Raw genomic sequence first — 27,728 nt, 5'->3', positions numbered from 1 at the left:
AAAGCAAAAATAAAAGTATATTTCTCTTTTGGTTAGAAATACTATCAAGAGGACAGGGAAAGTTTAGCCATTGTGAAAACCAATTTTATTTCTTGAGCTAATCCAGACTGGTAAATGTACTTCCTGGTTTCCCCACTCATGATTTGCCTGTGTCCCCACCTAAATCTCATACTGAATTGTAGTTCCTATAATCTCCACAGGTCCTGGGAGGGACCAGGTGAAGATAATTGAATCATGGGGTGGTTTCCCCAGCCTGTTCTTGCGATAGTGAGTTCTCACGAGATCTGATGGTTTTATAAAGGGCTTCCCCCACCCCTTCACTGGGCACGTCTCCTTGTTACCACCGTGTGAAGGAGGACATGTTTGCTTCCTCTTCTGCCATGATTGTAAGTTTCCTGAGGCCTCCACAGCCATGCTGAGTTGTGAGTCAATTAAGCCTCTTTCCTTTCTAAATTACCCAGTCTCGGGTGTTTCTCGAGTATATCTTTATTAGCACTGTGAGAATGGACTAATACACCCTCACTCCTGTAGCATCTTCCCCCACCTCAGGGTGGGGGGCAGAGGAAGCCAGCAGGGCTTAGGAGTTAGGAACACAGCCAGCTTTCAATAGAGCGCAATTTGAGCCTGTGTCTTCAGGGAGAATACTGGTGCTTTATTAGGGGAGCCTCTCAGCAGTCTGTATCGTGGAGAAAGAATCTTGTCGCCTGCATGGATATTTCAGAAGCTAGGGCTCTGGGTTTGGAATTGTGAGTGGAGTTGACAGGGGAGGGAGAGGGAATAGGCAGAGTGGCCTGGGCCGCCTTCACTGTGCCTTCTCGTCAGCACCTGCTTTGCCCTGCTCAAAGGCCTCTCTTCTAATCTGGACTGTCCTGGAACAGTGGCCAAGTGCCTCCTGTGGGAGGGTGCCCTTTCAGTCGTGGCAGGAGAACTGAGCCCATTCAGTGTGCCCATGCAAAGAAGGTTGGGTGTGTCTGGCTTCTATTTCTGTCCTCCAGCATAGCTGTGGCTTTTGAGATCTATGGAAGGAGCAAAACAACACCCTTGCCGCAAGCATGCCATGGCAGTCTCCTTTCTGGACAGCCTCTCCCCTCTTGGGCTAAGGAGAGCCCTGTTGTGAAGCACAGTGATGGGAAAGGAGCCCCACAGATGTGTGTTTGAGACAAGAACAGGAAGAGGTACTAAAAGTGCCCAAGCACAGCCCAGGTGGGGCTCACACCATAGAGACAAAGTGGGGAGGGGTGGCTGCCATCTGCTCTAAGGAAGTTCCTCCAAGTTGGTCAGTAAGGATGAGACCCAAACAGTGGAATTCCTCTATGCAAGGCCCAGGAGCTCTGGCACAAGGAGGCAACAGCCGCCTCCTATAAGGAGGGAGCTCACAGGGCTGTGTGGTGCTGGCTCCCCAAGGCTGACCTAGCAGCGTGCAGCCCCGTCAATGCAATCTGCAGTCCCCTAATGAAAGCAGGATACTCAACTCATGATAGAGTTGATGGGTTTGGTCTTGGAATGTTGGCTTGGGTGGGAACTGGCTTTAGAGTAGTCATTTACCAACTCGAGCTTGTTCCAAGAAGGGTGACTAAGTGACGGAACTGGAAACCGTGTCATTTGAGGATGTGTTAAAGGGAGACTTAGTCCAAAGAAGGGAAGGGCTGGTTGAGGTTGGGTGAAACATGAAGGAAACAGATCTTGGTACAATAAAGGGAGGAGCATGCCAATGGCAGTAGATGAGTATCATCTGAACAGTCTATCTTCATACTCATGAAATGTTTGTTCCACCTCACAGGCATCCCTACCAAGCCAGCAGACCATTCACCAGCCCCAACAATACCAACAGCAGCTGTTGAGCAGATTCTATGTGTTGAGCCCTGTTCTCAACTTTTTTTTATATATTAAATCATTTGATCCTCACAACAACCCTATAAACTACATGAATCTTTTATTATCCCACTTTTTAAAGATGAGGAAACTGAGACACGGGGATTATCCCATTTGCCTGAGGCCACATGGCTAGTGAGTGGGGGAGCTGGGACCACATGTAGCAGAGGCTGGAGTCAGCATGTGGCCTCCGTCTGCTCCCGCCAGCCCTGCTGTATCCCAGCGACCCGATAGCTGGCTGTAGAGTGGTAGCCTTTCCCCTTAGGTCCTGGCCTATTCGTGGGCTGTTGGCCTCACAGTCTATCACATCAAGTTTCAGATGCCTATTCCTTCTCCCTCCCCTGTCAACTCCACTCACAATTCCGAAGCCCAGTGCTATCACATCAAGTTTCAGATGCCCCAGAAAATTGGGGACCTGTGCTGTCTAGCATAAGGGAATTTCCATTGTCTTTGCCTTCACGGTTCCTCCAGCTTCTGCATGACTATGGTTTTTGCAGCTTGGTTTGACTGAAAATATTTGGCCTCTTGAGTTCTATTCCTTCTCTGGCTGTTTTTGGCCTCCCCGGTGCTACATAACCGGGAGATTCCTGCTTTGCTACCAGAAGCACGGCAGGCCGTGTAAAACGGGGTACAGTGTGCACAGCTGTCCTCGAGGTAGTATAATGGGGCCATTTGGATTTACACACACTGGGTCGTGTTTAGAGATCTGCTACTCTCCACGTGCTGCTGTCTGGTGAAGAGAACACTAGTTTATGAGGATGGCCTTTTATTTGTCTTGTTTCTGACAATAAGGGTAGAAATTTCCTGTCTTCTGATACTTTCGAGATTGCTGGGAGGAGAAAAAGAAATCCAAATTTGTTCTTAACTGAAAAGCTACAGAATGAGTTGTTGGAAGTGGGAGAAGGCCAGGTCGATGCTGGGCCTCAGGCTGAACATAGCAGTGTGGTTCTCAAGCCACCCTCTGCTTTGTTTTGGCCTGTTGGATGCTGTTCCTAGCCTTCTGGAAGACCCCTTATTCATACAGAGAGGGGTGTGTTGACATCCAGAAACAGAACTGGCCAAAATGGAAATTTCTTTGTGATTTGGCTTCAAGAGTCACTTGCTTGAGACTCAGAAAACATCTTTTCTGAATGGTCCACAGGTGGCCATAATGTATAAAAAAGAGAACTTTAGAATGAGCAGGTGTCATCACTTCTGCCCTGGGCTGCCTGACAACAGCATGTTGATTTTCCTCTGCTCTAAGAGGTTACAACCCCAGATGGGGCTGGAATGACCCCACGGTCAAGAGGACTTTTATGCTGGGGGGTCTGGAGGGAGCTCGTTCACCCCAACGAGGATGAGTGCAGGCCTGTGGCCCTGCACTCTGGCCCAGTCTGTTGGATGAGACTTGAAACTGGTGTATGTATTTCTGTGGTATACAGGACCTTCTGAGAATTTTTCTTTCCACTTGGAAAATGATGTCCTGTCATATCTTGAAATGTGTCATGGGCTTGATATTGTCATCGGCTTTCTTCTGAAAATGTCCTTCTGAGGAAATGGGACTGGTGCAGTCCGTGTGTTTGGGGGTGTGTGGGGGTGTGTGTGGGTGGGGTGTGTGTACATATAAAAGTCCACCCTGGTGTGGGCCCTGTGCCTGGAAACTCACAGGCTGCTGGAGACCTGCCTGGCATGCCTACTTCTCCTTGGTTTCTACCACTGCTGTGTCCAGGTGACTTGCCCTCAGACGCTTGCTCTGTGCTCTGTCTCTAGCAGGTACAGGGCCTACTTAGGCTCACAGAGACAGCACTCACATTCCCTCTGCTTTTGGGGCCACCCAGGGGCTGGGTGGTGAGGCCCAGTGGAACCCTGCTCCTCACATTCCCTGGAGTGAGCTGGTGAATTGGAAGGTTGACGTGCTGGTGCTGAGACACTGAGGGTCCTGCGACACTGAGGGTGCTGCCTGTTTGCATGTGTCCAGTAGGGTGCTGATGTGTGCCAGTATCAGATGCGAGGGGTTGCCCCATGCAGACCAAGTCCTTACCTCCCAGAGTCCTGCCAATGATGCCTTGGTACCCCCAGGGTCCCTGTTATCCAGGGGCTGGTGCTGCCCCTAAGGCCTTTCACAAATCACCTCTCCCTGACTCCTAGTATCCTACCTTGGACTCCGCCCCCTCCACTCCTTCTCCAGCCTCCGAATGGACAACAGGCAAATCCAGTGACAGATTCTGACCAGGGTTTAAGGAACCCACCAAGTTCTCTTACACCAGGAAAACAAATAAAATCTTGGTTCTCCCACTTCAGAGGCTGTGTGACTCTGGGAAAGTTAACTTTCCTGCACTTCAGTTTCCCCCCTTTTGACATGGGATTAGCAACACTGTCTGAATTGTGAGGGTTGAGATTGTCCATAATAATAATCATGAATTGTCCATCGCTCAGTTGTTATGGAGATAAAATGAGTTAATATTTTTAAAGCACCTATACATATTATTTATAATATGTATATACTATTCTCAATGATGCATGGCACATCTGATAGAAGTGTGTATTTAAAAAAAAAAAAAAAAAAAGCCCAGGTGCAATGTTTCAGCACCTCACGGGCTCATCAAATGCCTGTTGAATGATTAGGAAAGCTCTACAGGCTGCGAGTTGCTTGGGGGTGCTGATAACCATGTCCTCTTCATCCTTGTGCCTCCCCAAAGCCTGACAGGCTGTCTGGCATATGGGAGGGCCCTAAAAATTGCTCTTTGACTGTATAAGTGAGTGAGTGAATATGCCTTACTCATTTTGTACCTTCTCTTCGGCATCGGAAACCTTAGTTGTAGAGAACTTCTAATTTGGGAACATATTACCCCAGTTCTCACACATTAAGGACGTAATGAGAACTCAAAAGGGTGGGGCCTTAACCCAATAGGAATGGTGTTCTTGGAGATGACTTGGAGTTAACCACTGTGACATCTGTGACCTCAAAGCAAGAGCTATGGCAAGTTAAATGATACGTTTTCAGAAAAACAAGCAAACAAAAAAACAAGAGAAAATTACATGGAATTCAATGCAAAATGTGCAAAGTAACCCAAGGATGGGAGCTAAGTAGGGATGCAACACCACCCTTTCCTTGTTTTGAAGGAATATCTACCTAGCACCCACACGTGCCAGGTAAAACTCGGGATGGCAGCTAAGTAACGATCCTGCTGTCCAGGTGCATCCAATCTGGTGGGGATGGTGGGTTCTGTAGCAGCACAGGAATGGAAATGCTTCCAGAGCAGAGCCAAAGTGCTGAGCAGCTTGTGTGGAAGGAAAGAAAGGGCCGATGAATTAGTGAGGGGCATCTGGGGAATGGCAGAGAAGGAAAGAACATGAGACGATGTCATGGTGTGCCTGCTTCTTCTTGCCACACTCTGGGAGCTGTAGTGTCACTAAACCTGTGCAAGGCTCTCTCTCCCTGTCCTTGCCCTCTGGTCACTAAATCACCTTCAGGTCCAGCCTCAAGCGTCTTTGGCTACAGCCTCACCCTCGGCCCATGCATCTCAAGCATCCCATTAAATTCTAGCCTCCCCAGGAGTGTGGGTGAGCTGGGATTTCACTCCTACTCCCTAACATCAAGAGACATAACAGATGTCTGGTTTTCTTTGCATCTTCAAGTTTTCATACCTCCTTCAGGGTGCAGAACATTCCTGAAGGGTGGAGAGGCAGAGGCTCCAAGATAGCATCAGTGTCTGTCCTCAGGCCACAGTGTCAGAGCCGGATGAACTGGGTTAGGGTAAGAAAGAAATTTGGGTTTGCTTATTCTAAAAACAATCTTGGTAGGGTAATTTTCTTGTAAGAAAATTGGCTTCTGTAGAGTTTTAAAAACGGTATTGTAAAAAACTGGTAAATATATTCATGGCAAGTTAATGTACTCTTCCTTGTGATTAGGCCCAATCAGATGTCATATTCCAGTTCATCCAGCGCTGATGGAAGTTCTTATAAAAGCTAAAGCTAATTAAGTTTCCCTCTTCTCCCTTCCCACCCTGTCATCAACCATGATTTCTTTGTTCACTGACGCAGATGTTAAAAATACATGGAAAATGTTTCTAAATTCTTTGTCATTTTAGGAGAAGATCTGTCATCACCAAAGAAATACTGGGGTGTAGAATCAGAAAACAAAAAGGAATAAACAAAAGAACTTAAGGCATTAAAAAACATAGTATGAGAGGCCTCTAGGTAATGATAACATTGGGACTAGGTAGAGACATTTGAATATACATAGGCTGAGCCACCTTAAATCCCTCCTGGAAAGAGTCTAGGCATATAGGCGAGAGGGCCTGTTAGGAAATCACTGCAATGGTCTGGGAGGAGATGACAAATCCCTGTGAAGCATGCGGCTGTAGAGAGGCAGAGGAAAGGGTGCACAGGAGGCATTTTAAGGTGGAGCCAGCGGGACCCAGAGGCTCATCAAATGAGGGGGTGAAAGGAGAACAGAAGGGTCTGGGCAGCAGATTTGCTAAGGTTTCTCAGTGATGCCCATGAGGAAAGATGGGAGAAATATGGACTGGCTGTGAGAATGGTAAGGCTGTGTCACTAATGGGAGCAATGCACCCAGAGTATCAATGAATGGCCTGGTGTGTCTTCCAAGGGGGTGGGAGTTCCTGTGGTTTGACGTGGCTTTGTCTCAGTCAAGAATTTTGTCACTGATTTGGATAATAATACAGAGTATGAGCTCACCACATTTCTGATGTCAAGAAGCTAGAAGAGATATCAGAAACAATCTAAAAGTGTCACAAAGGATGAGAAGGGGGGTGACGGGGGAAGAGGGAGAGAGACTGAATTCGAAAAGATAAAATTGAACAGGGCTACACGTGGATCCCCAATCCATCTGCTCAAGGTAAGGGATTGGTGGCTTAGTAGCAGCACATATGAAAACACTCAGGGACGTATTGATTATAATTTTCAACAGGAGTAAATCTTCTCCCAGTCCTCATGTGACTGTAGGCTGTGCTGTCTGAAGCATGTGTTATAGAGAAGGAAGGTGACAGTCTCATTCAGTTCTGTGTTGGTTAAGTGGCAATGGATTATTGCATTTGCTTGTGGACACAAGAGCAACATGGAGACATGGGAGCGTGTTCAGATGACAGCAGGCATGACAGTGAAGGGGCTAGAGTCACTCAATCCCAACATCGTCATCACTACCATCTGTTAGGCGCTTACATCTCATGAAATCGTCTCAGCCTATGCACCAGACGTTCCCATTCCCGTCTTACCTACAAGGAAACCGAACCTCGGGATGACATCACTGTAACATCACTGCTCCTGGTTCCATGGTTTGCATGAGGGAAAACAGATACCTTAAACCCATGCTCTCTCCACCCCTCCTTACTGGGTCTTAAACCTCACCATCTGAGGGACTGTTGAGGGATATGGGGATTCTTAAGTTTCAGTTGGAATCAGACCCTGCTCCGTGCCCCATACTCTGTCTCTGAGGTCCAATTTACTTTGTCCTGTCTCTGCTATGCCCTACTGTCCCTACTCCAGCTGGACACAAGTTCTGGATCTCTTATACCAAATCAGACCTCCCTAGCTGATGTCTTGTACCAAATTAGACCTCCCTGATTTGTGATCCTGATGTCCACTGGCATCGCGAGGGGCTGCTGCCTAGGACACTGTGACCACATCCTATTTATCACTTAACCTCCCCCCCAGGACACAGTTGACCTAGACCACTTCTGTTATCCAAACGCACTTAGACCAGGGCTATACAGTTACGACAATCCAACTTGTTTAGCAAGAAGACAGATTTAGCATTTGGGGTGGCTCCTGAGCTGGACAGGCAGAGCTGGGGGCCTGGATAAGAAATGGATCCCCCCCAGGAGAGACACAGGGACCAGTTCCTAGGTGCTCAGAGAAACTGGAGCAGAAGAGCTGATCCACTGGGATCAACCTATAGGGTTCAGTGGCTCACTGGACATAGAGTTTCTGAGGAAGAAATGGGATTCTGGATTAGAGATAGAGATTGGTTCTTTTCAGGTTGATGGTAGAAGAATTACTAAAGTCTGCTTCAGGGAAACAGATCTTCCCTTTCCTGTTACACACTCATTCCTAAAGAATTCTCATTTAGGGCCTGGGAGATTGGACACATAGTTAACAGAGACATAGTTAACAGAGACAAGACGTGTAACCCAGGAGTCTGGCGGTCCCTACTATGTGTGAGTCTGTTTTCGAGCCAGCATAAAGTTAAAGTAGACTTAGCCTCTCTCGGCTCTACCCCCAAAGAATGTGCTGTCCCCAGAGGCATTGTTTGGAGGCAGGTGACAAAGTACAGAATTCTTAGGGGTGGTGAAAGAGTTTATAGAGCTGCCGCTGAGAACACTTGCCCAAATCAGGATCAATGTGCACGTTGCCTGGTATTCTTGCCCTGCCCCAGCCTGTCACTGGCGGCACTGTCTCTCCATCCTTCCCACCCCAGCCTGGCCGCTCTTGTGCAGAGTAATCCTGCTCTGCCTGACACGTGCATTTCCACGTTCAGCAAAGCAAGGCCATTGACAGACCCAGCCTCCTTGGGAGATGGTTTAATGTGCTGCTTTTGCTACTCAACCATGCCCTGTGGAGTCTTGCTCACTCCTATTTGTATAAACCACCCCTTAATGTATCTCTTCCAAGCACACACAGCATTCTCTCGCTGGCAGTTTTGGTTGTCGTAACTTTCTTTATTTCAGTACTAGAAGCTCAGGTGGGTGTGGGTGGGAGGCCTGAAGTTACTGCAGAGCAAGGATTTGAACCTGAGTTTTGTGACTCCAAATCTAATGCTGCTTCCACAATATCAGATGGTGTGGGCTCCAGGTCACTGCAGGGGAGGGATTCTGGCTCAGCTGCTGCGGACTGAGCACCAAGTAGGCACTTGGACCAGGTCAGTGTTTCTCAATATTTTATCATGATTGCCCCCTAAACAGTCTTTCTAGACGTTTTTCCCCCTAATTGTCTACCCATGACGTTTTAACACCAGGGATATACTGCACACCTGTTTGTGTACTCTGTGTATGTATATATATATGTGTGTGTGTGTGTGTGTGTGTGTAAATCTGCTTTATAATAAAAATACTGTTTTTTCATCGCCCACCCCAAGATCCAATTTCACCCTCGGGGGCAATATGGCCCCCATTGATAACTCATGGGCTCAAAGTGATTCTCAGAGTGAGGGCCTTGACCAGCAGCGGCAACATCACTGGGAATTTGTTAGAAATGCAGATTGTGAGTCCTGCTCTAGACCTACTGAACTATATCCTTGGGAGGTGGAGTCCGGCTGGCTGTGACTTAACAAGCCCTCCAGAGGATCCTGGATTTGAGATAGGGGAGGCTATTGGCTCTTTTCAGTTTGATGGTAGAAGAAGAATTATTAAAGCCTGCTTGAGAGAAACACAGATCTTCCCTTTCTTGTTAATCACTCATTCCTAATTGTAATCATGGTCAGGATCCATTCTTTTTGATCCTTCAGCTCTTACTAAACACCTAGTATGTGCGAGGCATGTTGGGCTCTATAAAGATCATATTTTGGCAGGAAAGAGCCAGGTTCTACAGAGCCTTAATCTTAGATATAATTTGGAGGTCCTCTTTATGAAAAAAAAAAATCATGAAAACATAATTAGGTGTGTGTTGCGGGGGGGAGGTTGAAAGGGGCTTGTGCAAGTGCCATTGGCTCCACGGCACCTAAGTGCCATTGGCTCCACGGCAAGTCAGCTCACTGCTGAGCCCAATGGAGGACCCTGAAGGTGGTCACAGAACAAAGACAGGCAGGTGGGCAGGTCTGAGCTCCTGCCAGCCAGGCATGTGAAGGTGTCTGCGATGGAGACAGGTGTGCAGTTGGGGAATAGAGTGGGGAGGGCATTGTGCCGACCTGGAGCCTGGGAAAGGCTTACCATGGGAGGCATCCTGAGGGCTTTGGAGAGGTGTACCAGTGGAGACAGGAAGGGTTTGGGAGAACTGCGGAGCATATTACTTACAGGAGGGAGGAAGATGAGAGGATGTTTCCATCTGACAGTTTCAAGGCATTTTCTAGATGCTCCCCATGGCTTGATGAGAGCAAGACAAGTTCTCCCTGACTGGTCATTGAGCATTATTTGCTGCGAAGGGCAGGAGCTGCATTTCCCAAGAAGGTCTTTGGGCTCACAAACCCCTTCTGCTTGCCCAATAAACACAGCCTGACTTCCCCCGCTTCCCCATCCATTCCTGAGAATTAGTGACTGCTGACAGATTGTCCCACCATGGGTGGCAGGGGAGGGGAGGGGTGGTGCATCACCTGCCAGCTTGCTCTGACGGGGGAGCCATTTGTCATTCGGCTGGGGGTGAAGCATGAACTGCATTTAGAGATTTGGATTTAGTGCATACTGACCACTCAGGCCAGCCTTCCTCCGTGGCTCAGCTGCCTTGGAATGAGAGCTGTCTATTATGTCTTCCTCAGTGGCAGCTCTAACAACTGCAGTTTTCCCAGTGGACACCTCCAGGGAACCAGTTACTTTTGTAAAAGACAGTGCATTTGTACCTCACTGATTACATCATGTCCATCAATCAAGATTTACTTTAAGAGGGCCAGGCGCGGTGGCTCATGCCTGTAATCCCAGCACTTTGGGAGGATAAGGCAGGTGGATCAGTTGAGGTCAGGGGTTGGGGACCAGCCTGGCCAACATAGTGAAACCCTGTCTCTACTAAAAATACAAAAATTAGCCAGGTGCGGTGGCACACGCCTGTAATCCCTAGAGAGATTGAGCCACTGCTCTCCAGCCTGGGTGACGGAGCGAGACTCCATCTTTAAAAAAAAAAAAAAAAAAAAAAAAAATTTAAGAAGGGGAAGAAACTTCTGTAGCAGGGCTTGGGTTCTCTGTTTAATTCATTTTGTGAGTATTTGCCTAAATTGTTCTAAAGCATAATTAAGGTGTTCAGAGTTAGTCTTCTCTCTGGAGTGATATACAGGAATTGATTTCAAACAGTCGGACGTCTTCTGTTTTATGAACAGAGGTCTTGATTTATAGTGTTGGTCTTTCTTCGCCTGCCAGGAAAGCCTGACATCTTTTTCTGTCATTCTTTCTCTTCATTTTCTCCCTCTCTCCTTCCCTCCCTTGTTCAATGAGCTTTTATTACATGCCAGGCACTTCGCTGAGCACTGGAGCCAAGGATGAATAAGACAAGGTGTCCAACTGTACTTTTAAAGATACAGAAACAAAGAGCCTTAGAGGAACCGGTAAATCCCACAGAATGGATCTCTCAACTTCAGAACTATTGAATTCTGGGACACACAATTGTGCTGTGAAGGCTGTCTGGTGCATTGTAGGATGTTTAACAGCACCCCTGGCTTCTCTCGGTAGATGCCTGTAACATCCTTTTCTCCAGCTGTGCCAAGCAAAGATGCCCCCAGATATAGCCAAATGTCCCAGGGGGTGAGGTAGCAAAATCATCCCAGTTGAGAACCACTGAGAACCACTGTCCTAGATCCAACTCCTGATAGGGACGGGAAGGCCTGGATTTCTGTCCTGGTTCTGCAGTAGGGAACTGTGTGGTCAGAAGCAACTTAATCTCCTCAAGCTTCCCTTTTCTTATTTGGAAAACAAGAGTTGAGAAAAATCCCTTCTAAATCCTGTGAGTCTTGGAAATTTTGCATTTGTCTGCTATAATATATCAGATCATATGTTCTGGAAAGGTAGGGACAGAGTTTATGCTTGACCCTATCTTAACATGCCTAGGACAGAAACCTGTAATCAGTTAACAAATACTTGTAGATGCTGACTGTGTGTAAAATAAATAGGGCCTGTGATTAAGAAATTTACATTCTTCATGGGGGAAAATCCAGTCCCAAGTCAGCCTGCTTGAGTTCCGGACTGCCTAGGCATGAATCCTGGCTCTGCCTCATGTGAGCTGGCTGACTTTGAATAAGTCACTTACCCTATCTGAGCCTCAGTTTCCTCATCTGTAAAATGGAGATGATAATAATAGCCACTTCAGGGCTGCTGTGAAGTTTTAACGAGGTAGAACAGTACCTGGCGCACAGAGCAAGTACTTGACAAGGGTTAGCTATGGTGGTTGGGAAGATGAGGCTAAATTTGCAGCACAAAGCCGTGTTGGTTTCACACCCAATGCCTGGAACATATGGTTAAGTCTTGCCAGTGCTCAGAAGGAAAAAGCCCACAGGTAGAGAAACAGATCTATGAGGAGTATCTGCAAAGGTTGTATAGGCTTTGTTTTTGGTGGGGAGCTGCAGGGCAGGCAAGGGAGGAGGCCGTAATACAAGGTCCAGAGGTGCTCAGTAAATAACGGGGAGAATCATCCAGTCTTTCATAACCAGAACTAAATCGCTTAGAGCAGTGAAGTGACCTACCCTGGCCACACTGCAGTTAAGGATGAGAGTCAGGGTCAGCACCCCAGGTCTTGATTCCTAGTCCAGTGCTCTTGTTGCCTGACCAGCACTGTGGGGATTTTAGAAAGAGGTATTCCCTGGTGAGAAAGTCCTCTGTGTTCTAAATGCCTAGAGTTAAACAGGTCTGTCTTGAGAGCCCTTAGGGCAGGGTAAGGAGGCAGGGGAGGGAAGGACCAGTTGGAAGGTTGAGATTGGGGTCAATGACATGAGGGCTGAGTGTTTTGGAACCTGTGATATCCCAGAGAAGGACTGGGCCAACATTTAATTTTGTATTGTCAATCAAAACAGAAAAACCAGGGTTGCTAGGGAAATCAGATGAAGGGAGGACATTCAGATGAAGAAGCAGATCATTTCCAAGCAAGAACGAGCAAGAACTCCAGATTGCTTATGTGCATTCAGGTAAAAAGCTAATTATAAATCAGCTTTACCAGGTCATTAAAGAGATCCCACCCAAGCTGTGTTTACAACACTTCATTATCTGACACTGGGTGTTGGCAATGTGAAATATACATGGCACTGATTGATAAAGGTGGGCCAGGCCTGTTAGCTCAACAGAATCGGAGTCCTCACAACTGTGTGCTACTGGTACGAGTAATTACACTCAAAACCATGTTGCCTTATATCTGCAGCACACTTTCCTTTGTTCAATACACTTTCATAGGCATCGCCAAGCCCTGACGAGTCTATTACTCTCATTTTCTGTAAGTGTAAACAGCGTAAGTGAGGTTAGATGAGATGACCTGCCCAAGGATCTATGGCTGCAATCTGGGCACCTCCAAATGTGGGCTCACCACGCTTTGTACCTGCTGGAGTAACGACCCTTCAAATGGCCCAAGGGCCCCCGCCTCCTAGGACTTGTACCTTGTGTGGTCCTCTCCCACATTGCACCAGGGCTGGTCTGTGTGACCAATAACATAGCAGAAGTGATGGGTATGTCACTGCTGGGATTGGATTGTGAAAGACTAGGCCTTCCATTGTGGAGCCTCTCTCTCTCTCTCTGGGGATTCTCTCTCTCTCTTGCTGTGGGAGAAGCCAACTGCCATGTTGTGAGCAGTTTTATGGAGAGACCACCATGGCAAGGAACTGAGGTCTCTGCTCCAGCAGCTGAGAGGATCTGGGGCCTGCCAATCTCCTCATGAGCATTATTCTCCAGCCTCGGTGCAGTCTTACCTGTGTACTAGGAGGCAAGGTGACCTCCTCCAGAACCCCTACTCACATGTCTTATAACCTGTCCTCCTACCTGGGTTGTTCTAGTGAATGAAGTTCCCCCACAAGCAATTCATTCCTTTCAGTTACCCATTGCCATCTTCCTGTGCATCTCATGAATACACACCCGGGAGATGTCCATGCTTAAGGAGGTTTCAATTTCTCTTATAGTGAGTCATATAAATAAATAAAAATACTTAGATATTTATTACAAGTATATTTTATAATTATATATAATATATATTTATATACAAATACAAGTATATATTATATATATTATGTTATAATATATTATAATATACTTATATATTTATATATTTAAATATATATTAATAAAATATTTTTATATATTTATATATATATAAAAATTCATGACAGCCCTTTTAGGTCAGGCCAGGGATGAGGGAAGGGACAGTGCTGTGTACCTCTGGTCAGGCAATGGCAGTTTCCCACTAAAGCCTGACGACCCTGATGCTCTCTCTCTATATATATACTTGTCATAAGTATATGACTCTAACTATATGTATATACACTTACATATTTAAATATATAAATATATTAATATATAAAAATTTCACATATACAAATATACACAAAATTTTGTATAAATTTTATTTTGTATATACTTATGTCATAAGTGTATGACTCTAATATATACTTATATTTTAAATATATAAATATATATAAAATATTTCACACATACAAATATATATAAAATTTTGTATAAATTTTATTTTGTATGCAAAATGAATATATATTTTTATTTCCTCTGTGTGTGTCTTTGTATACACAAAATAAATAAAAGATATATTTTTAAAATTGTGAGTGGCAGGATCTAATGTGTGCATACTGAGCCAAACTCGGGTATGGGCCAGGCGCATATGGAGTCTTTATTGCTTGTCTGTTTTCCTAGGTTCCCTATGATGCCCCAATTTTGTGACATAATTTCAGTGGAGTTAAAGATTCCACAGCACCAGCTGCTAGTCCAAATGAGCAGACAGTAGGCAGGCTGTGGTGGAGTGCTGGGGAGAGGAGGTAGCCAGCAGAGAGAACCTCCTTGCTTGCTAGTCATGTGAGCCTCCTAATCATGTGAAGTCGATTTTGCTGAGTCATCACTGATGAGGGTACGGGTTCTTTTGGTCTGATGATGACGTGAGATATGGGGGGCCAGGGCAGATGGGAAGCTTCCTAAGTATGAGTTTACTTATTAAGTCAGTTTTCTTCATGACAGCAAGAAAGTTCTGGATCACTGGGAGAATGGAAGAGCCGTGGCACCAGGATTTAGCAGAGATAACATTTAGGAATCCATCAGGAATGGAATAACATGTAGAAAACAGGGGGATGCGGGGGAAAATAAACTTTGATGTGATCCTGCAGATTTGCCCAGGGTCCCCTCTCCTGCTCTTGGCCAGCTGTCTGGAGGAAAAGGCTTTGTGAGTGATGTCTTACTCGGGCACCTGTTTATGGATTTCCATCCTGTCCCAGGAATATTTGTGTTTAAGGAGGGGGTAAAGCTTTAAAACAAAAAACACAGAGGAATTCCAGGCACCCAGGTGGAGAACTGTGGGGCAGAGCTCTAGATTTAGTTTTAAAACTCTTCCACTGGCTTGATTGGCTTGTGGGTTTGGGTGGCCACATTTGCAGAGCTGGGTGGCACAATGGCTAAGAGAACAGGCCTAAATGGGAACTTGGGCTCTTGTGGACTGTGTGGCCTTGAGCAAGTAACTTAGCCTCTTTGAATTGTCCTTGTCTGTAAAATGAAATTCAATGATAGTTCATACCTAATGCATTTGTGGGGGGTTTAGAGTGGGATAATGCTTGGTATAGACTTAACACATAGAATGAAGATTAGCTATTACATCTTTTTAATATGTTTATATTATGGCTATATATTGTAGTTACATTACAATAATATCAATTAATTGCAGTAATATTAATATATCACAGCTATGTAATAATACCTAGGAAGCTTCCATAGAGCATGGTTTAGGTTTCTTCTGCTTGCCTGACCTTTCCTACCTGCCCTTCACAAATGCCAAAGCAGGCCAACTTGAGGATCTGGCAGGAACTGAGGGCAGGGTGGGCCGCAGGCCATCAGGGGAGGGTACTTGTTCTTCTGGGTAGAATGGTTGGGGAGCCTCCCCTGCTGCCAGAATCTGGGTGGCATCTCTGTGCTTGGCAGGGACAGTGCCTCTTGGCCTGGGGAAGGCTGTACAATGGGAGCTCTGTTGCTTGTTGGGACCATGTCAAGGTATCCTGACTGTGTCAGAAATGCAGCTACAGAGCAGGGACCCCCTGCTCCAGGGGTCATGTGTGAAAGTGTGGGCAGAGAGACCTCCAGCCTCCAGGCCTGTTGACATCCCCGGAAGGACCGATAGGAGTCATGTGGCAGGCGGTGTTTCTGGCACCCTGAGCTCTCAGTGGGGTCAACAGTCCTGTGGTGCCCCAGCCCTCTTAGGTCAGGCCGGAGGTGAGGGAAGGGACAGTGCTGTGTACCTCTGGTCAGGCAATGGCAGGTTCCCACTAAAGCCCTATGACTCTGGCTCTTGTCCTACAAATTTTACCACACACTGAATAAAAGCAGGATTGTGAAGTTGTTGCTGCCTGACAGCTGGTTACAAAACTGCCTTGCCCAGCACCAGGCACCAGTAGTTGGCAGAGATATCATTTAGGAATCCATCAGGAATTTGGTCTCCGGGGTAGGAGACTGAGGTGGGGAAGGAGAGGTAGAGAGGGATCCTTTAAACTAACTTTAGTACCTCTTATTGTTTTAAGTAGTCTGCCAAGCGATTGACGTTCATTTGATCTTTTAAACCTGACAACCAAGATAGTAGTATAATTATTCCCACTCTACAGGCCAGGAAACTGAGGCTCAGAGAAGCTGAGTGACTTGCCTTGATGACACATTTGGGGAGAGTAGAGTGAGGATTAAAGCCTGCCGCTGTCTGGTTGAAATTCCCAGGGTCCGACCACTCTATGGCACTGCCTGGCTGAGCTAAGACTATTTCCCTCTTGTGTTTGGTAGGTGCTGTTATCTCATGAAAGGCCAGTCTAAGTGTCTAGCTCTGGAGCTTTCTTTGGCGATGGGACGGGCATGTGTGCATGGGATGTCTGTCCTCTTGTGGCCTGGCTGTCAGGAGCTAAGAATTCAGACCAGGCTCCCTTTACCTGTTCTTCAAGGGTGCTTTTGTTCCTTGACCTCCAGATTTTAGGAGATAAATTTGAGAATGACTCTGAGGCTATAATCTAGAAATCTAATCCCCTGTGAACTCCATTCCTTCCTGGCTATTTACTGGGCTCGCTCTTTCCTTAGGAGGTGAGCTGTGGACAGGCTTCCACCTGGGTGTAATTAGAATCCTCCACACTTCTGAGGCTCTGGGCTCTCAGAGACCTGAAATTTTTGCAAGTGCCGCCCTCCTCCCTAACAACTGGTTGGCAGCGGTTCATCAGAGCCGAAAGCGACCAGGTAGCACTTCTTGCTGCCTCCCTTTCCCTGTCCCCTGGGAGACAAATCAGGGGCTCCACCCACTCCCAGCCCTGGGTTCAGAGAGCTGGAGATGATGGGAGAAAACATTTCTCCATATTTCATTGTTGTGTTTTAATTTATATTCACGGGAGAGTGGCAGATTAGAGGTTGTGAAACTATGAGGGGAAAACAGCTTCTAAAAATAAAAGTGTTGCTGGCGTGACAGGCCAGATTTTGAAGGAGGGCGCCTTGTATTCTCTCCCGAGGTGAGAAGACAACAGGATAATTATCCAGTAAATGGCGCCGGCTCTCAGTGGAGCAGCGGGGCCAAATGTTCGTGATGCCATTTCACCCACTCAGCTACAAAGGGGCATTCAAAAGCCCTGTAAGAAATATGTTCAGATTAGCCAGTGGAGATACGCTCTTTCAGAAAATGAATGGCATCAACATTCTTTCTTTCCTGGCAGAAGATCTGGCTGTCCTTATGGAGGTGACCACGTCATTTAGGTGCCAGGCTAAAAGAAAGTTAAGTAGGCTGAGTGTCGCTGGCTCTAGGGCATCTCCCCTGGCCTGATACCCTGTGCCTGCCACCTTCCTGACCCCACCCATGTTTAAGTCCTAACTCCATCACTCATATGACCTTTTAGGCAGTTTCCTAAACTTCTTGAGACTCAGTTTTAAAAATGTACTGAATAGTAAATCCTGTCTCAAACTGGTTTGAGATTAAAAAAGAATTAACTATTGCAAAGAACCTAGAATATGCCTAAGGCCCAATGAGTGCTATTTTTCTTCACAATATTAGCAGGTCACAGTGAAACTGCCTTTGTGAAATTATGACAGTTAGAGAAATCTGACATAGTTGACTCTATCTTGCTTTTAACCTCCAAGTTGTCCTTGGTAATTGCTAGGCATAGGCCAAGCTAACTTTGGAAGAAATTCAGTTTGTAGCTTAACCTTACAGCAAGGATAATAGCCACTCCCCAAACTAAACCACGTTTGCAAAACCAATGAAAGGCCAGAAGGTTAGGATTATGAAAGGGCATGAATTCTGCTAAGATACAGGCAAATTTTCTGTCATCCCTTACTGCTCGGGGTCATGTGGCCAGAGGTCACAAGATATGTGACTTCCTCGATTGCTCGTATAGATAACATCAGTATCGTAGAGCCTAAGAAGGGTCTTTGGAGACATTTTTTAGACTGACTCCATCCGGACTAGAGACTCATGACTCAAGACTTGAGACTCATGACTCAGCCAGTCTTGGGGCCCCCACCCAGAGGCAGACTGAGTGCACGAGGACCATTTTCCACACCCCTATGATTTCATCCCCAAGCAATCAGCAGCACCCATTCCCTAATCCCCTGCACATCAAGCTATCCTTGAAAAACCCTAACTTCTGAGCCTTCAGGGAGACTGACTGGGGTAATAACTCTGTCTTGTACATAGCTGGCCTTGTGTTAATTAAACTCTCACTTTACTGCAATAGCATGGTCTTGGTGAACTGGTTTTGTCTATGCAGTGAGTAGGAAGAACCTGTTGGGTAATTACAACAGCTGAAACAGCTATTTAATAGAGTGCTCCTGAACCCTGGGAAGCTTGTAAGCCCCCCCACAAAATGAATCACTAATGGTTGAATTTCAGGCCAGGGGAATGATACTTTGGAGAGGTGAAACTTTCTGGTGCTATTCAAATACTACCATGGAGGCAACCATCTGTTCAGCTTATTTGTAATGTCAGCACAGTATTGTTGTGAAGAAGGCCCAGAGAGAACCACAATTATTTTTGCAGTTTACAATGCACTTTCAGATGCACATTCTCATTTGGCCCACAAACAGCTTTTTCAAGTAGCCATCAAGACCATCTGCCTTTTGCAGATGACAAAACTAGAAGTCAAGATTAAGTTCATTTAGTGATTAAACCAGAACTCTCAAATCCTGTTTTTCTCCCATCCTGAGATCTAATAGGGAATTCATCCCTAGATTGTCAGAAAACATTAGGGTATGGCCTTTATGGGAGTGGTCTTTTGGTCAAGCCAAAGGGAAATACCAAGGAGAAGAAACATGGTCATCCATACAATTCTTTTCACCATAAGACTGGAGAGTGAGGCCGGGATTTCTTCATTCCTAAACTTCTCCCTTTCAAGACTTGGGCCCTTTGTGCTGAAGGCCCCATGCCTGGGTTCCACTTCTGACACTTTTCAGAAAATGGAGCAGTTCAGAGAGGCTGCCCCCCATGATTCCAGGTACAGGTAGGAAAGAAATGAATGTGGGACTAAATATTTTCCTCCCAAGGAGGCTAACTCTGGAGGTGAGGGCCTTCCTACAGGTTGCTGAGATAGGATAGGCCTCAGAATGACTCTTCCAAACACCTAGCACAGTGCCTAGTGCCTAACAGGGATTAATACATAGCTGTCGGATGAAGGGTATAGATAAGGAAACTGAGGCATGTACCTTCCTGTAGTTCAGTGGCCAGCCCCTTTGTGGACACCAGAGTTCTGGGTTGGAAGGAGTTTCAGGAATTGAGCAGCTTAACTTCCTAACTTTATTTATTGAGATGGAGTCTCTAATGTCCAGGCTCAGAAGCAGAGGTGTGATCTTGGCTCACTGCAACCTCTGCCTCTTAGATTCAAGCCATCCTCAGGCCTCAGCCTCCTGAGTAGCTGGGATTACAAGTGTTTGCCACCATGCCAGGCTAATTTTTGTAGATTTAGTAGAAATGGGGTTTTGCTATGTTGGCCAGACTGGTCTTGACCTCCTGACCTCAAGTGATCCACTCACCTTGGCCTCCCAAAGTTCTGGGATTACAGGTGTGAGCTACTGCACCTGGCCACTTCCCTTACTTATTGATGAAGAAACTGAAGCTCAGAGTTCAATAGTGACTTGCCCCAGGCCGTATGGCTACTTAGTGGCTGAGGTAGCTTTCCTGACTTGAGCCTCCCTGCCACGCTCCCACCATACTCCTTGGCAACAGGATTTCATGATCTATTCATGGCCAACACAAGACCTCATGCCCCACAAGTACCTCCACTGAATTTCCTTAAAGTAACTGTTGTGATGAGCTTTAATTTGTTAGAGGTGCCAGGGGTGGGGTTGGGGAAAGGAAATCCTGTTAAACTTGCTAATTGCCTGTTAATTTCAGTCCCCACTCTAGAGAAAGCTGTTTCTGGATGATGGTATGTGCTCTGGAATTGGCAATAATTAGTCAGCTTGGGCCAGAGCCAGACCATCAGGTAGGAAATAATATGTCCAATGACTGAGAAGTAAAAATGCAGTCAGTTTTAAATGATAAGCTGTCTGGAAGCTGTTTATTAAGGGGCTGCCTTTTGCTTCAGCAACCTGGTAGAATACCCAGCTTAGCTACACAGCTTTAAATGCCAAATAAAAGCAGTGCTATTACCACCACTAAAAATAATAGCTTTGGTTTATTGAGTACTTACTTTGTACCAAGCAGTCTGCTAAGTGTTATGCATGCATTCCCTTCATTTAATCCTTACCGTGAGCCTGTGAGGGACAGATACTATCCCTCATTTGCCCATGAGGAGAATGGAAGCTCTACAAGGTTAAGTCATGACCTACTTAAGATCATTTAGTTACTAAGTAGCACAGCTGGGACTCACTGTCTGGGGACTCTAAAGTTAGTATGTAAGATCCACCTTTGAAAATCTCATCAGCACTTATAAAGTATGGGGTTCAACCAATATTTTTCCCAGTTGATTACCAGATAAAGATTTCCTTAAGTTTAGGGGCCAGGTTGCGTGAAAAATAAGTGACTTTGTATGCCAGAACCATAATCATCCTAGCACAGTGTGAGGCATACACACAGAAGGGAAGTGTGCCCCCGTTGTCCCACCTCACACCCACTCTGGGCCCGTGCTCACCACGGATGGTTCTAGTGGAACCATCTGGCATCTAAATGATTTCCCTCTCTCTTGGGCCTGTTCACTATTTGATTGTTTGCCAAGCACCTATAGTCGAATTTATAGTCGAATTTAGATGCCATCTGGTATCTAAAAGATTTCCCTCTCTCTTGGGCCTGTTCACTATTTGATTGTTTGCCAAGCACCTATAGTTGAATTATTTCACGTTAAACCTATCTGTGAAGGGATTCCACTCAATTATCCCCCAAGCTTCTGACTGGCAAATGAAACTAACAAGCAAACCAGTTCTTTGGCATCTGCGGGCCAGGTTTCAGTTGTTCTCAGGCCCCGTGTCTTGCTCATGTGCTGCTTTGGTGGGACGTCCTCCGCCTGCGTTGCCTTCCGTCTCTTTATGCTGGGTGGTGGGAGCCATCTCCTAACACACTCACTGAGTCTGGGCTCATACATTCATTGCACAAACATTGACCACACACCTGGTCTGTACCAGGCCTAGATGTTGAGAATATAGTGATGAACAAGGCACAAGGCTTCATCTCAAAGAGTCATATCTACTTTTGGGGAAGGGGCAGAAGAGAGAACCAATGAGTACAAGACAGCTTGGATACTTGCTGGGCTTGCTGTAAGCAGGGGCAATCCACATGCCTAACTTGGGTGACCAACCATCCTGGTTTGCGTGGAATTGCCCTGATTGAGCACCCAAAGTCCCACAAACCAGAAGATCCCTTAGACCCAGGCATACTAGGACAGCTGGTCACCCTACACCCAGCCTGAGGAGATGGGGGAGGGATGCTCTGGGTGGGACTCATCCAAGGAGCGGGACTCTCCAGGCAGATAAGACAGAGGAAGGAGGAACCAGCAGAGGGACAGTGACACGAGAGAGTGGCATGGTTAGAATAGAGGGTCCATGTCAAGGAGTGGCAGGACAGGGGGAGCAGCATGGACTCACCAGCGTGGTAGAGGCACGAAACTTGTTCTTAGTTATGCTGTGGGATGTCTGTTCACTGGAACCTACTTCTAGGAAGAACAGGGACACCCTGGATACCTGAGGCTGGGGAGGTGCTTTACTAGATGAATTCTAGAGATGAAAGAGGGGCATGTTCTGTGGTGCGCACCTGCTGTAGTTCTAGCCATCTTAGTCTGTTCCCTTGCCGACATCCTCACACAGCCCACAGCATGTGCTCCAGAAGTTCTCATTGTTCCTCAAGTTCTCAACTCTAATCTACATGAAAAGTAACCTCAATGCCTTTGAGAAGAAGGGGCCCCAAGGCCAAGCCCACCTCTACCTCAGTGTGGCTGGGAAGGCAGCGCTGGGATGTCAGTGGGCTGTCTCGTTTATGCCACAAATGACAGGCCAGCTTTGGAACTTCTCTGTTTCTCAGTAATCTGTAAAACAGGGATGGCAATATCTTCTTTGCAGAGATGTTGTGAGATCCGAATGAGTGCCTGGTCCAGTGTCAGTGTGTGATGTATATGGAGGGAGAGACTTTCAAGCTGAATCTTATGGTATGAAAGGTCTTCAGCTGAAGGAAGGAAATGGCCCTTAGCCCAGGATCAGCACACGCGAGGGTCTGGAGCCCAGAAGCATCCTGAGAGCGAGGGGAGTGATGAACATTGCGTGTGGCTGTTGCACAGGACTTTCTTCCCCTCCGGCACCCAACAAACCTGTGACAAACAAGTGCTTCCTGACCCTGTGAATACGTAGAATCTTCAGAGCCACCACTGACTCCTTCTCGTCACCCAACATAATCAAACATGCAGCATGACCTGTTGATACTGTCTCCTAAAACTCGCTTGAATACACTTTAAATCACCTCCAGCCCATCCATGGGAGTATCAACACTCTCCTGGCTGCTACCTCCCCCAGGGTTTCCCTGCTTATACCCCCTCCCCCACTACCGTCCTCTTCCAGTGCATTCTACACATTAGCCCAAGTGATCAGTGGACGATGAGAACTGATGCTATTACTCCTGCCGAAGCTGTTACATTCCTATCATTCTTGCGAAACCCAACCACAGAATGACCCTTGGCCTGTAGCGAGGGTGTTGAATGCTATGGTTGCTGCTCATGTTTTAACCTCTTCTTGAGCTGTTTTCTTCCTTCTTTTCCACCCTCCTCTTCTGGTGGCCTTGCTGAGTTCCTGGAACGTATCGCACTCCTTCCCCACCCAGAACCACGGCTATAAACCCACTTCCTCCCCTGTTAGCCCAGTTAACTCCTGTTTATCATTCAGGTTTTAGTGTAAATGTCACTTCCTCAATGTGTTCTGGAGCATTCTCAGTCGGCATACTCTATTTCTAAGTGGTTTTAGTTACTGTCTTTGAATTTGGTGAGAAAGTGTGTTGCGAAGCAGTGTGGCCTGGTGGTAGGAGCGTGGGCCCTGGAGTCAGAGTGTGTGGGCTCCAGGGCCCATGCCCCAGGAGCCCTACCTGGAGCTGACTGGCTGTGTGACCTTGAGCAAGTTGTTTCCCTGCTCTGTGCCTTAGTTTCCCCACCAGTACAAAAGGATAAGAATAGTATCCATCTCAGTGGGTTTCAGTGAGGATTAAATGAATTAATATTGGTAAAGCCCTTATTAGCACGATGCCTGGCCCATGGTAGATGCCTTGGAAGCATTTCTGACATAAATAAAAGGAGTTGTCTCCACGCACTTTGCTCACATCCCAGATGCACCCTCCATCATGTCGCATTTAGCCAGATGTGCTTGTGTCCACCACTTCTTGATCCTAAGGCCCTTTTGAGGGCAGGGACGAATGCTAAGGCATTTTTCTGTATGGTGGTGCCCAGAAAGCTGCCTACCACACAGTGGATTGTCACCAAATGGAGTAGGAATGGAATAATGAGGTGAAAATAATGCATGATGCAGAAGATGCGAAATGCCAAGGACAGCCTTGCTATAACCAGTATCAGAGACAGGCCTGCATGTTTGACCCCGTCCACACCTGTGTTAGGACGTTAGGTCAAAAAGATAGACCCAGAGGGTCAAACCTTTCAGGTTTTAATGAACTGTCTTTTTGGAGAGACTCAACAGTATTGGTAGATTCACCCCAGATTTCCATCATTTTCTGAAACAGTTCAGTCCTCAAGAAGAGAGCCCATGTTGGACATAAATTTAAAAATAGATAATAAACCTCAAGAAGTAATTTGGAACGACTGGGAAAGTCACTTTAAAATGCCCCCTTTAAGTATGGAGGGAATTAAGGTATTTGATTAGCAGACAAATCTCCCAGAGAATAAATTAGAAAATACTCAGTTTTCTTGTTTCAGAAGCACTTTTTACAGAGCTGTGAAATTATCAATACTAAGTAGGAAAAAAGAGTTCTCATTAAAAAAAATTGATTTAGGACAACTTGCTAAGAGATATTTTTACTCAATGAGCATGGTATTCTTGGAGACAGCTGTGATCTTTAACTTCCTAGATTTACTTAAAAAATACATGGAGAAGTATCTTTCTACTTTGTATCTGTGGTTTATTTTGGAGTGTGAATGCTGGATGGTGATATGGCAAGAGAAACATGGTGAAGGGACAGAGGTTACCCCCTTCTACCCTCACAGCAGCCTCCCCTCCAACCCCACCCACATCACAAAACCTCTGCCAGGAGCAAAATCTTTTTCTACCCTCAGGATCTTAGGAATCACTTTGTAAATTGCAGAGTCAGTGTGCCAATTACTTACTTAAGTAGTCACTCCCTTCTTGAAGAATTTAAATCTGTAACCTTGAAGAATTTAGTGTGTTCTGTACCCATGTCATTTTATGTCCATGGTAGGGAGATACTTTAGCCTGAAAAACACACTGTCTAGAGACTCACCCAGCTATGCTTTTGCTGAGCAAAGGGCTCTGCTAACACATCCTGACTGAGGCTATGAGGCTGGCCAGGTTCTGGGCCTCAGGAATCACCACCCAGTCTGTGCAAGGCTTGGGATGAGAAGTGAATCACTCCAGGAGGCTCAATTAATGGCAGAGTCAGGCCTCAAATACAGGTTTCCTGATGTCTAACCCTGGGCCTTTTCAAAAGCCCCCAAACCCAGGAAGGACTGGTCTTGATCATGAGCTCCTCAAGCTTTGTTGCTTGCTGTGGAAGTTTACTGTAAAACATTACCTCAGAAATACAGGATGTACTTCTCAGGGGATTAGGGGGACATCCAGCGGTCTTGTGGTCTCTGGCTGCCTCCAGGAACACTGCTCAGTGAGGAGGGGTCCCAGCCATGGAGGGCGCTGGTGCCCAGAGCTTTAGAGTGGCTGTGGCTAAATGACCCGTGTGCTTTTCATGGACTGTTTCTTACCCTTATAACAACCTAAGAGCCAGGTATGAATTGTCCATTTTATGGGTGACGCCATAAGACCTAGAGAGATTGGGTCAATTATTGAAGACTCAGGTTTGTCTGACCCCAAAGCCCAAAGAACTGTTTTTACCACTCCATACATGTAGACAACCCTGCCTGAAAGCTTGGCTCTGGAGAACACAGCATGAGCTGGAGAGGGTGGTGAGGTCAGTGGAACATTTCTTCCAGTTCACTTTATTGTGATTATTTTAAAAGAAAATATCTGCAATGCATGGACTGTCTCTAAAAACGGCAGAAGAAAGGGCTCCTATTAGGTGTCTCTAGGCTGGAAACTGGGTGACTGGGGACAGGGCTAGGGGGAAGACTTTTTACCATATACCATTTTGTAAGTTTCATGATTTTGTACATGTGACTTCATCAGCTGATAAAAAATAAAGTTAAAATTTAAAAGAAAGATAATGCACGCACTTGCTAAAAAACTTAGTCCATATGAATGAGAATACAGAATATAGTGACTAGTTTCCTCCTGCTTCTGACCCCAGGCTCTCTTTCCCTGCTGCCCCAAGTCAGCTGTTGCTATTGTTCTGGAGACATTATAGGCACATCAAAGCATACATGTGTACATCTCCCTTTTTACATAAGCTGGATGAAGCCATGCATACTGGTTGGCACCTTGTCTTTTGACTTACATGTTGGAGAATATTTTACATGAGTACATACAGTTCTACTTTACTCTATCTATTTAGAGATGGAGTCTCGCTCTGCCAGCCGGGTTGGAGTGCAGTGGCCTGATCTTGGCTCAGTGCAACCTGTCTCCCAGGTTCAAGCAATTCTCCCTGCCTCAGCCTCCTGAGTAGCTGGGGTTACTGTTGCCCACCACCACACCTGGCTAATTTTTATATTTTTTAGAAGAGACGGGGTTTCGCCATGTTGGCCTTGCTGGTCTTGAACTCCTGACCTCAGGTGATCTGCCTGCCTCAGTCTCACAAAGTGCTGGGATTACAGGCGTGAGTTATCGTGCCCGGCCAACTTCATTCTTTTAAAAGGCTGCATAGTGTTCTTCTGCATGGATATAGCCTAATTTATTTATCCAGTTACCTGTTGATGGGCATTTATGTTTCCAGTCTTTTGCTACTACAGATAACCCAAAAGTGAGTTTTCTCAATGACTTTTCTCATACATGTGTAGGTCAGTCTGTGAGATAAACATTTATAAGTGCAATTACTGTGTCAAAGGACATTTGTGTTTTTTAAAATCTTTTAAAATCGTATGTGCTATTTAAACTTTGAGAGTCATTGTCACTCTGTCCCCTGAAGAGGTTGTACAGTTTCCTTCCCACCACAAGTCATGAGGATATCTGTTTCCTTACAAATGGGAAGAGATTTAGCAAAATGGAGCAAACTTTCTACAGAAGAAAAGTCTTTAGAGGCCCGGTGTATCCCATGGAGGGCTGTAGGGCCTGTAATCACTGTGGCCTCTCCAGAGTATCTGACCATCTCCATGGGAATTGGACATTTCCCCAGTCAATCTGTGGATGCTAATGGAACCTCTATTGTGTGTCATACTCTTTACTAAGGGCTGTGGAGGGCTGTGGAGATCACCAGGAGCCAAAGTCTCTGGACCTGGCCCCCAGAAGCTTGTGATATAACTGGGCAGCTAAGAAATCCTTTGAGAAGAGAACCAACAGCACAAGGCCATGAGTCCTCAAGTTCTAAATAGGGACTGTCCAATCTTTTGGCTTCTCTGGGCCACACTGGAAGAATTGTCTTGGGCCACACATAAAATACACTAACACTAATGGTAGCTGATGAGCTACAAAAAGAAAATCACAAAAAAATCTCGTAACGTTTCAAGAAAGTTTATGAATTTGTTTTGGGCCGCATTCAAAACTGTCCTGGACCAAGGCCGTCCTGGGCTGAACGCTGGACAAGCTTGTTCTAAATGACACTTACGGGCTGGGCACAGTGGCTCACACCTGTAATCCCAGCACTTTGGGGAGGCCAAGGTGGGGGCGGATCACTTGAGGTTGGGGATTTGGGACCAACATGGCCAACATGGTGAAACCTCATCTCTACTAAAAATACAAAAATTAGCCAGGTGTGGTGGCGGGTACATGTAATCCCAGCTACTTGAGAGGCTGAGGCAGGAGAATCGCTTGAACCCAGGAAGCAGAGGTTGCAGTGAGCTGAGATTGCGCCACTGCACTCCAGCTTGGGTGACAAAGCGAGACTCTGTTTCAAAAATAAGTAAAATGAATGAATGAATGAATGAATGAAGCTTATGGATAATACATGTCTTAGGAGTTTAGGGAGACAGATCACTTCTAGTTGATGTGGTATTGGGAAGGTTTCTCAGACAAAGCAGAATTTGATGTTAGCTTTGAACAATGGGTAAGATTTTACCAGGCCAAGAGGAAGATGAACGTCACCGGTGGGGAACAGACTCTTAATTTCTAAGGAACCATTAGTTGTGCTGATCACATGCCAGATACCATGCAAGAAATTCACTCATTTGCTCAAGCAACGTGTACTGTGTGCCTTCTATGGGCACATTGTCTTAGGAGCCTGGGAAACTTAGATTGGAGGCACTTCCATAGTTTTCTGCCTTGTTTTATAGAGAAGCAAACGGAGCCCCACGGAGGCTACATGACTAGCTAGTGAGTGGTCAAGCTGGG

The 27,728-nt window shown here is 46.1% G+C and overlaps 1 protein-coding gene and 1 long non-coding RNA gene across 4 annotated transcripts in view; one reads left to right on the top strand and one right to left on the bottom strand.

Annotated features, from left to right (window-relative positions):
• LIPC (lipase C, hepatic type) overlaps positions 1–27,728 on the bottom strand; it is a 160,783-nt gene that overhangs the window by 62,741 nt on the left and 70,314 nt on the right. The gene's annotated exons all lie outside the window — the stretch shown is intronic.
• Positions 8,635–27,728, top strand: part of LOC104670897 — a 65,739-nt gene continuing 46,645 nt past the window's right edge. Inside the window, exons 1-2 of the long non-coding RNA XR_749211.1 lie at positions 8,635–8,731; positions 12,515–12,625. This is a non-coding gene — a long non-coding RNA (uncharacterized LOC104670897). The remainder of the gene's footprint in view (positions 8,732–12,514; positions 12,626–27,728) is intronic.

Source organism: Rhinopithecus roxellana, chromosome 5 (assembly GCF_007565055.1).
Source record: "Rhinopithecus roxellana isolate Shanxi Qingling chromosome 5, ASM756505v1, whole genome shotgun sequence".
In the NCBI taxonomy this organism is placed as follows: domain Eukaryota; kingdom Metazoa; phylum Chordata; class Mammalia; order Primates; family Cercopithecidae; genus Rhinopithecus; species Rhinopithecus roxellana.
This window is presented reverse-complemented; position numbering and strand designations above follow the sequence as displayed.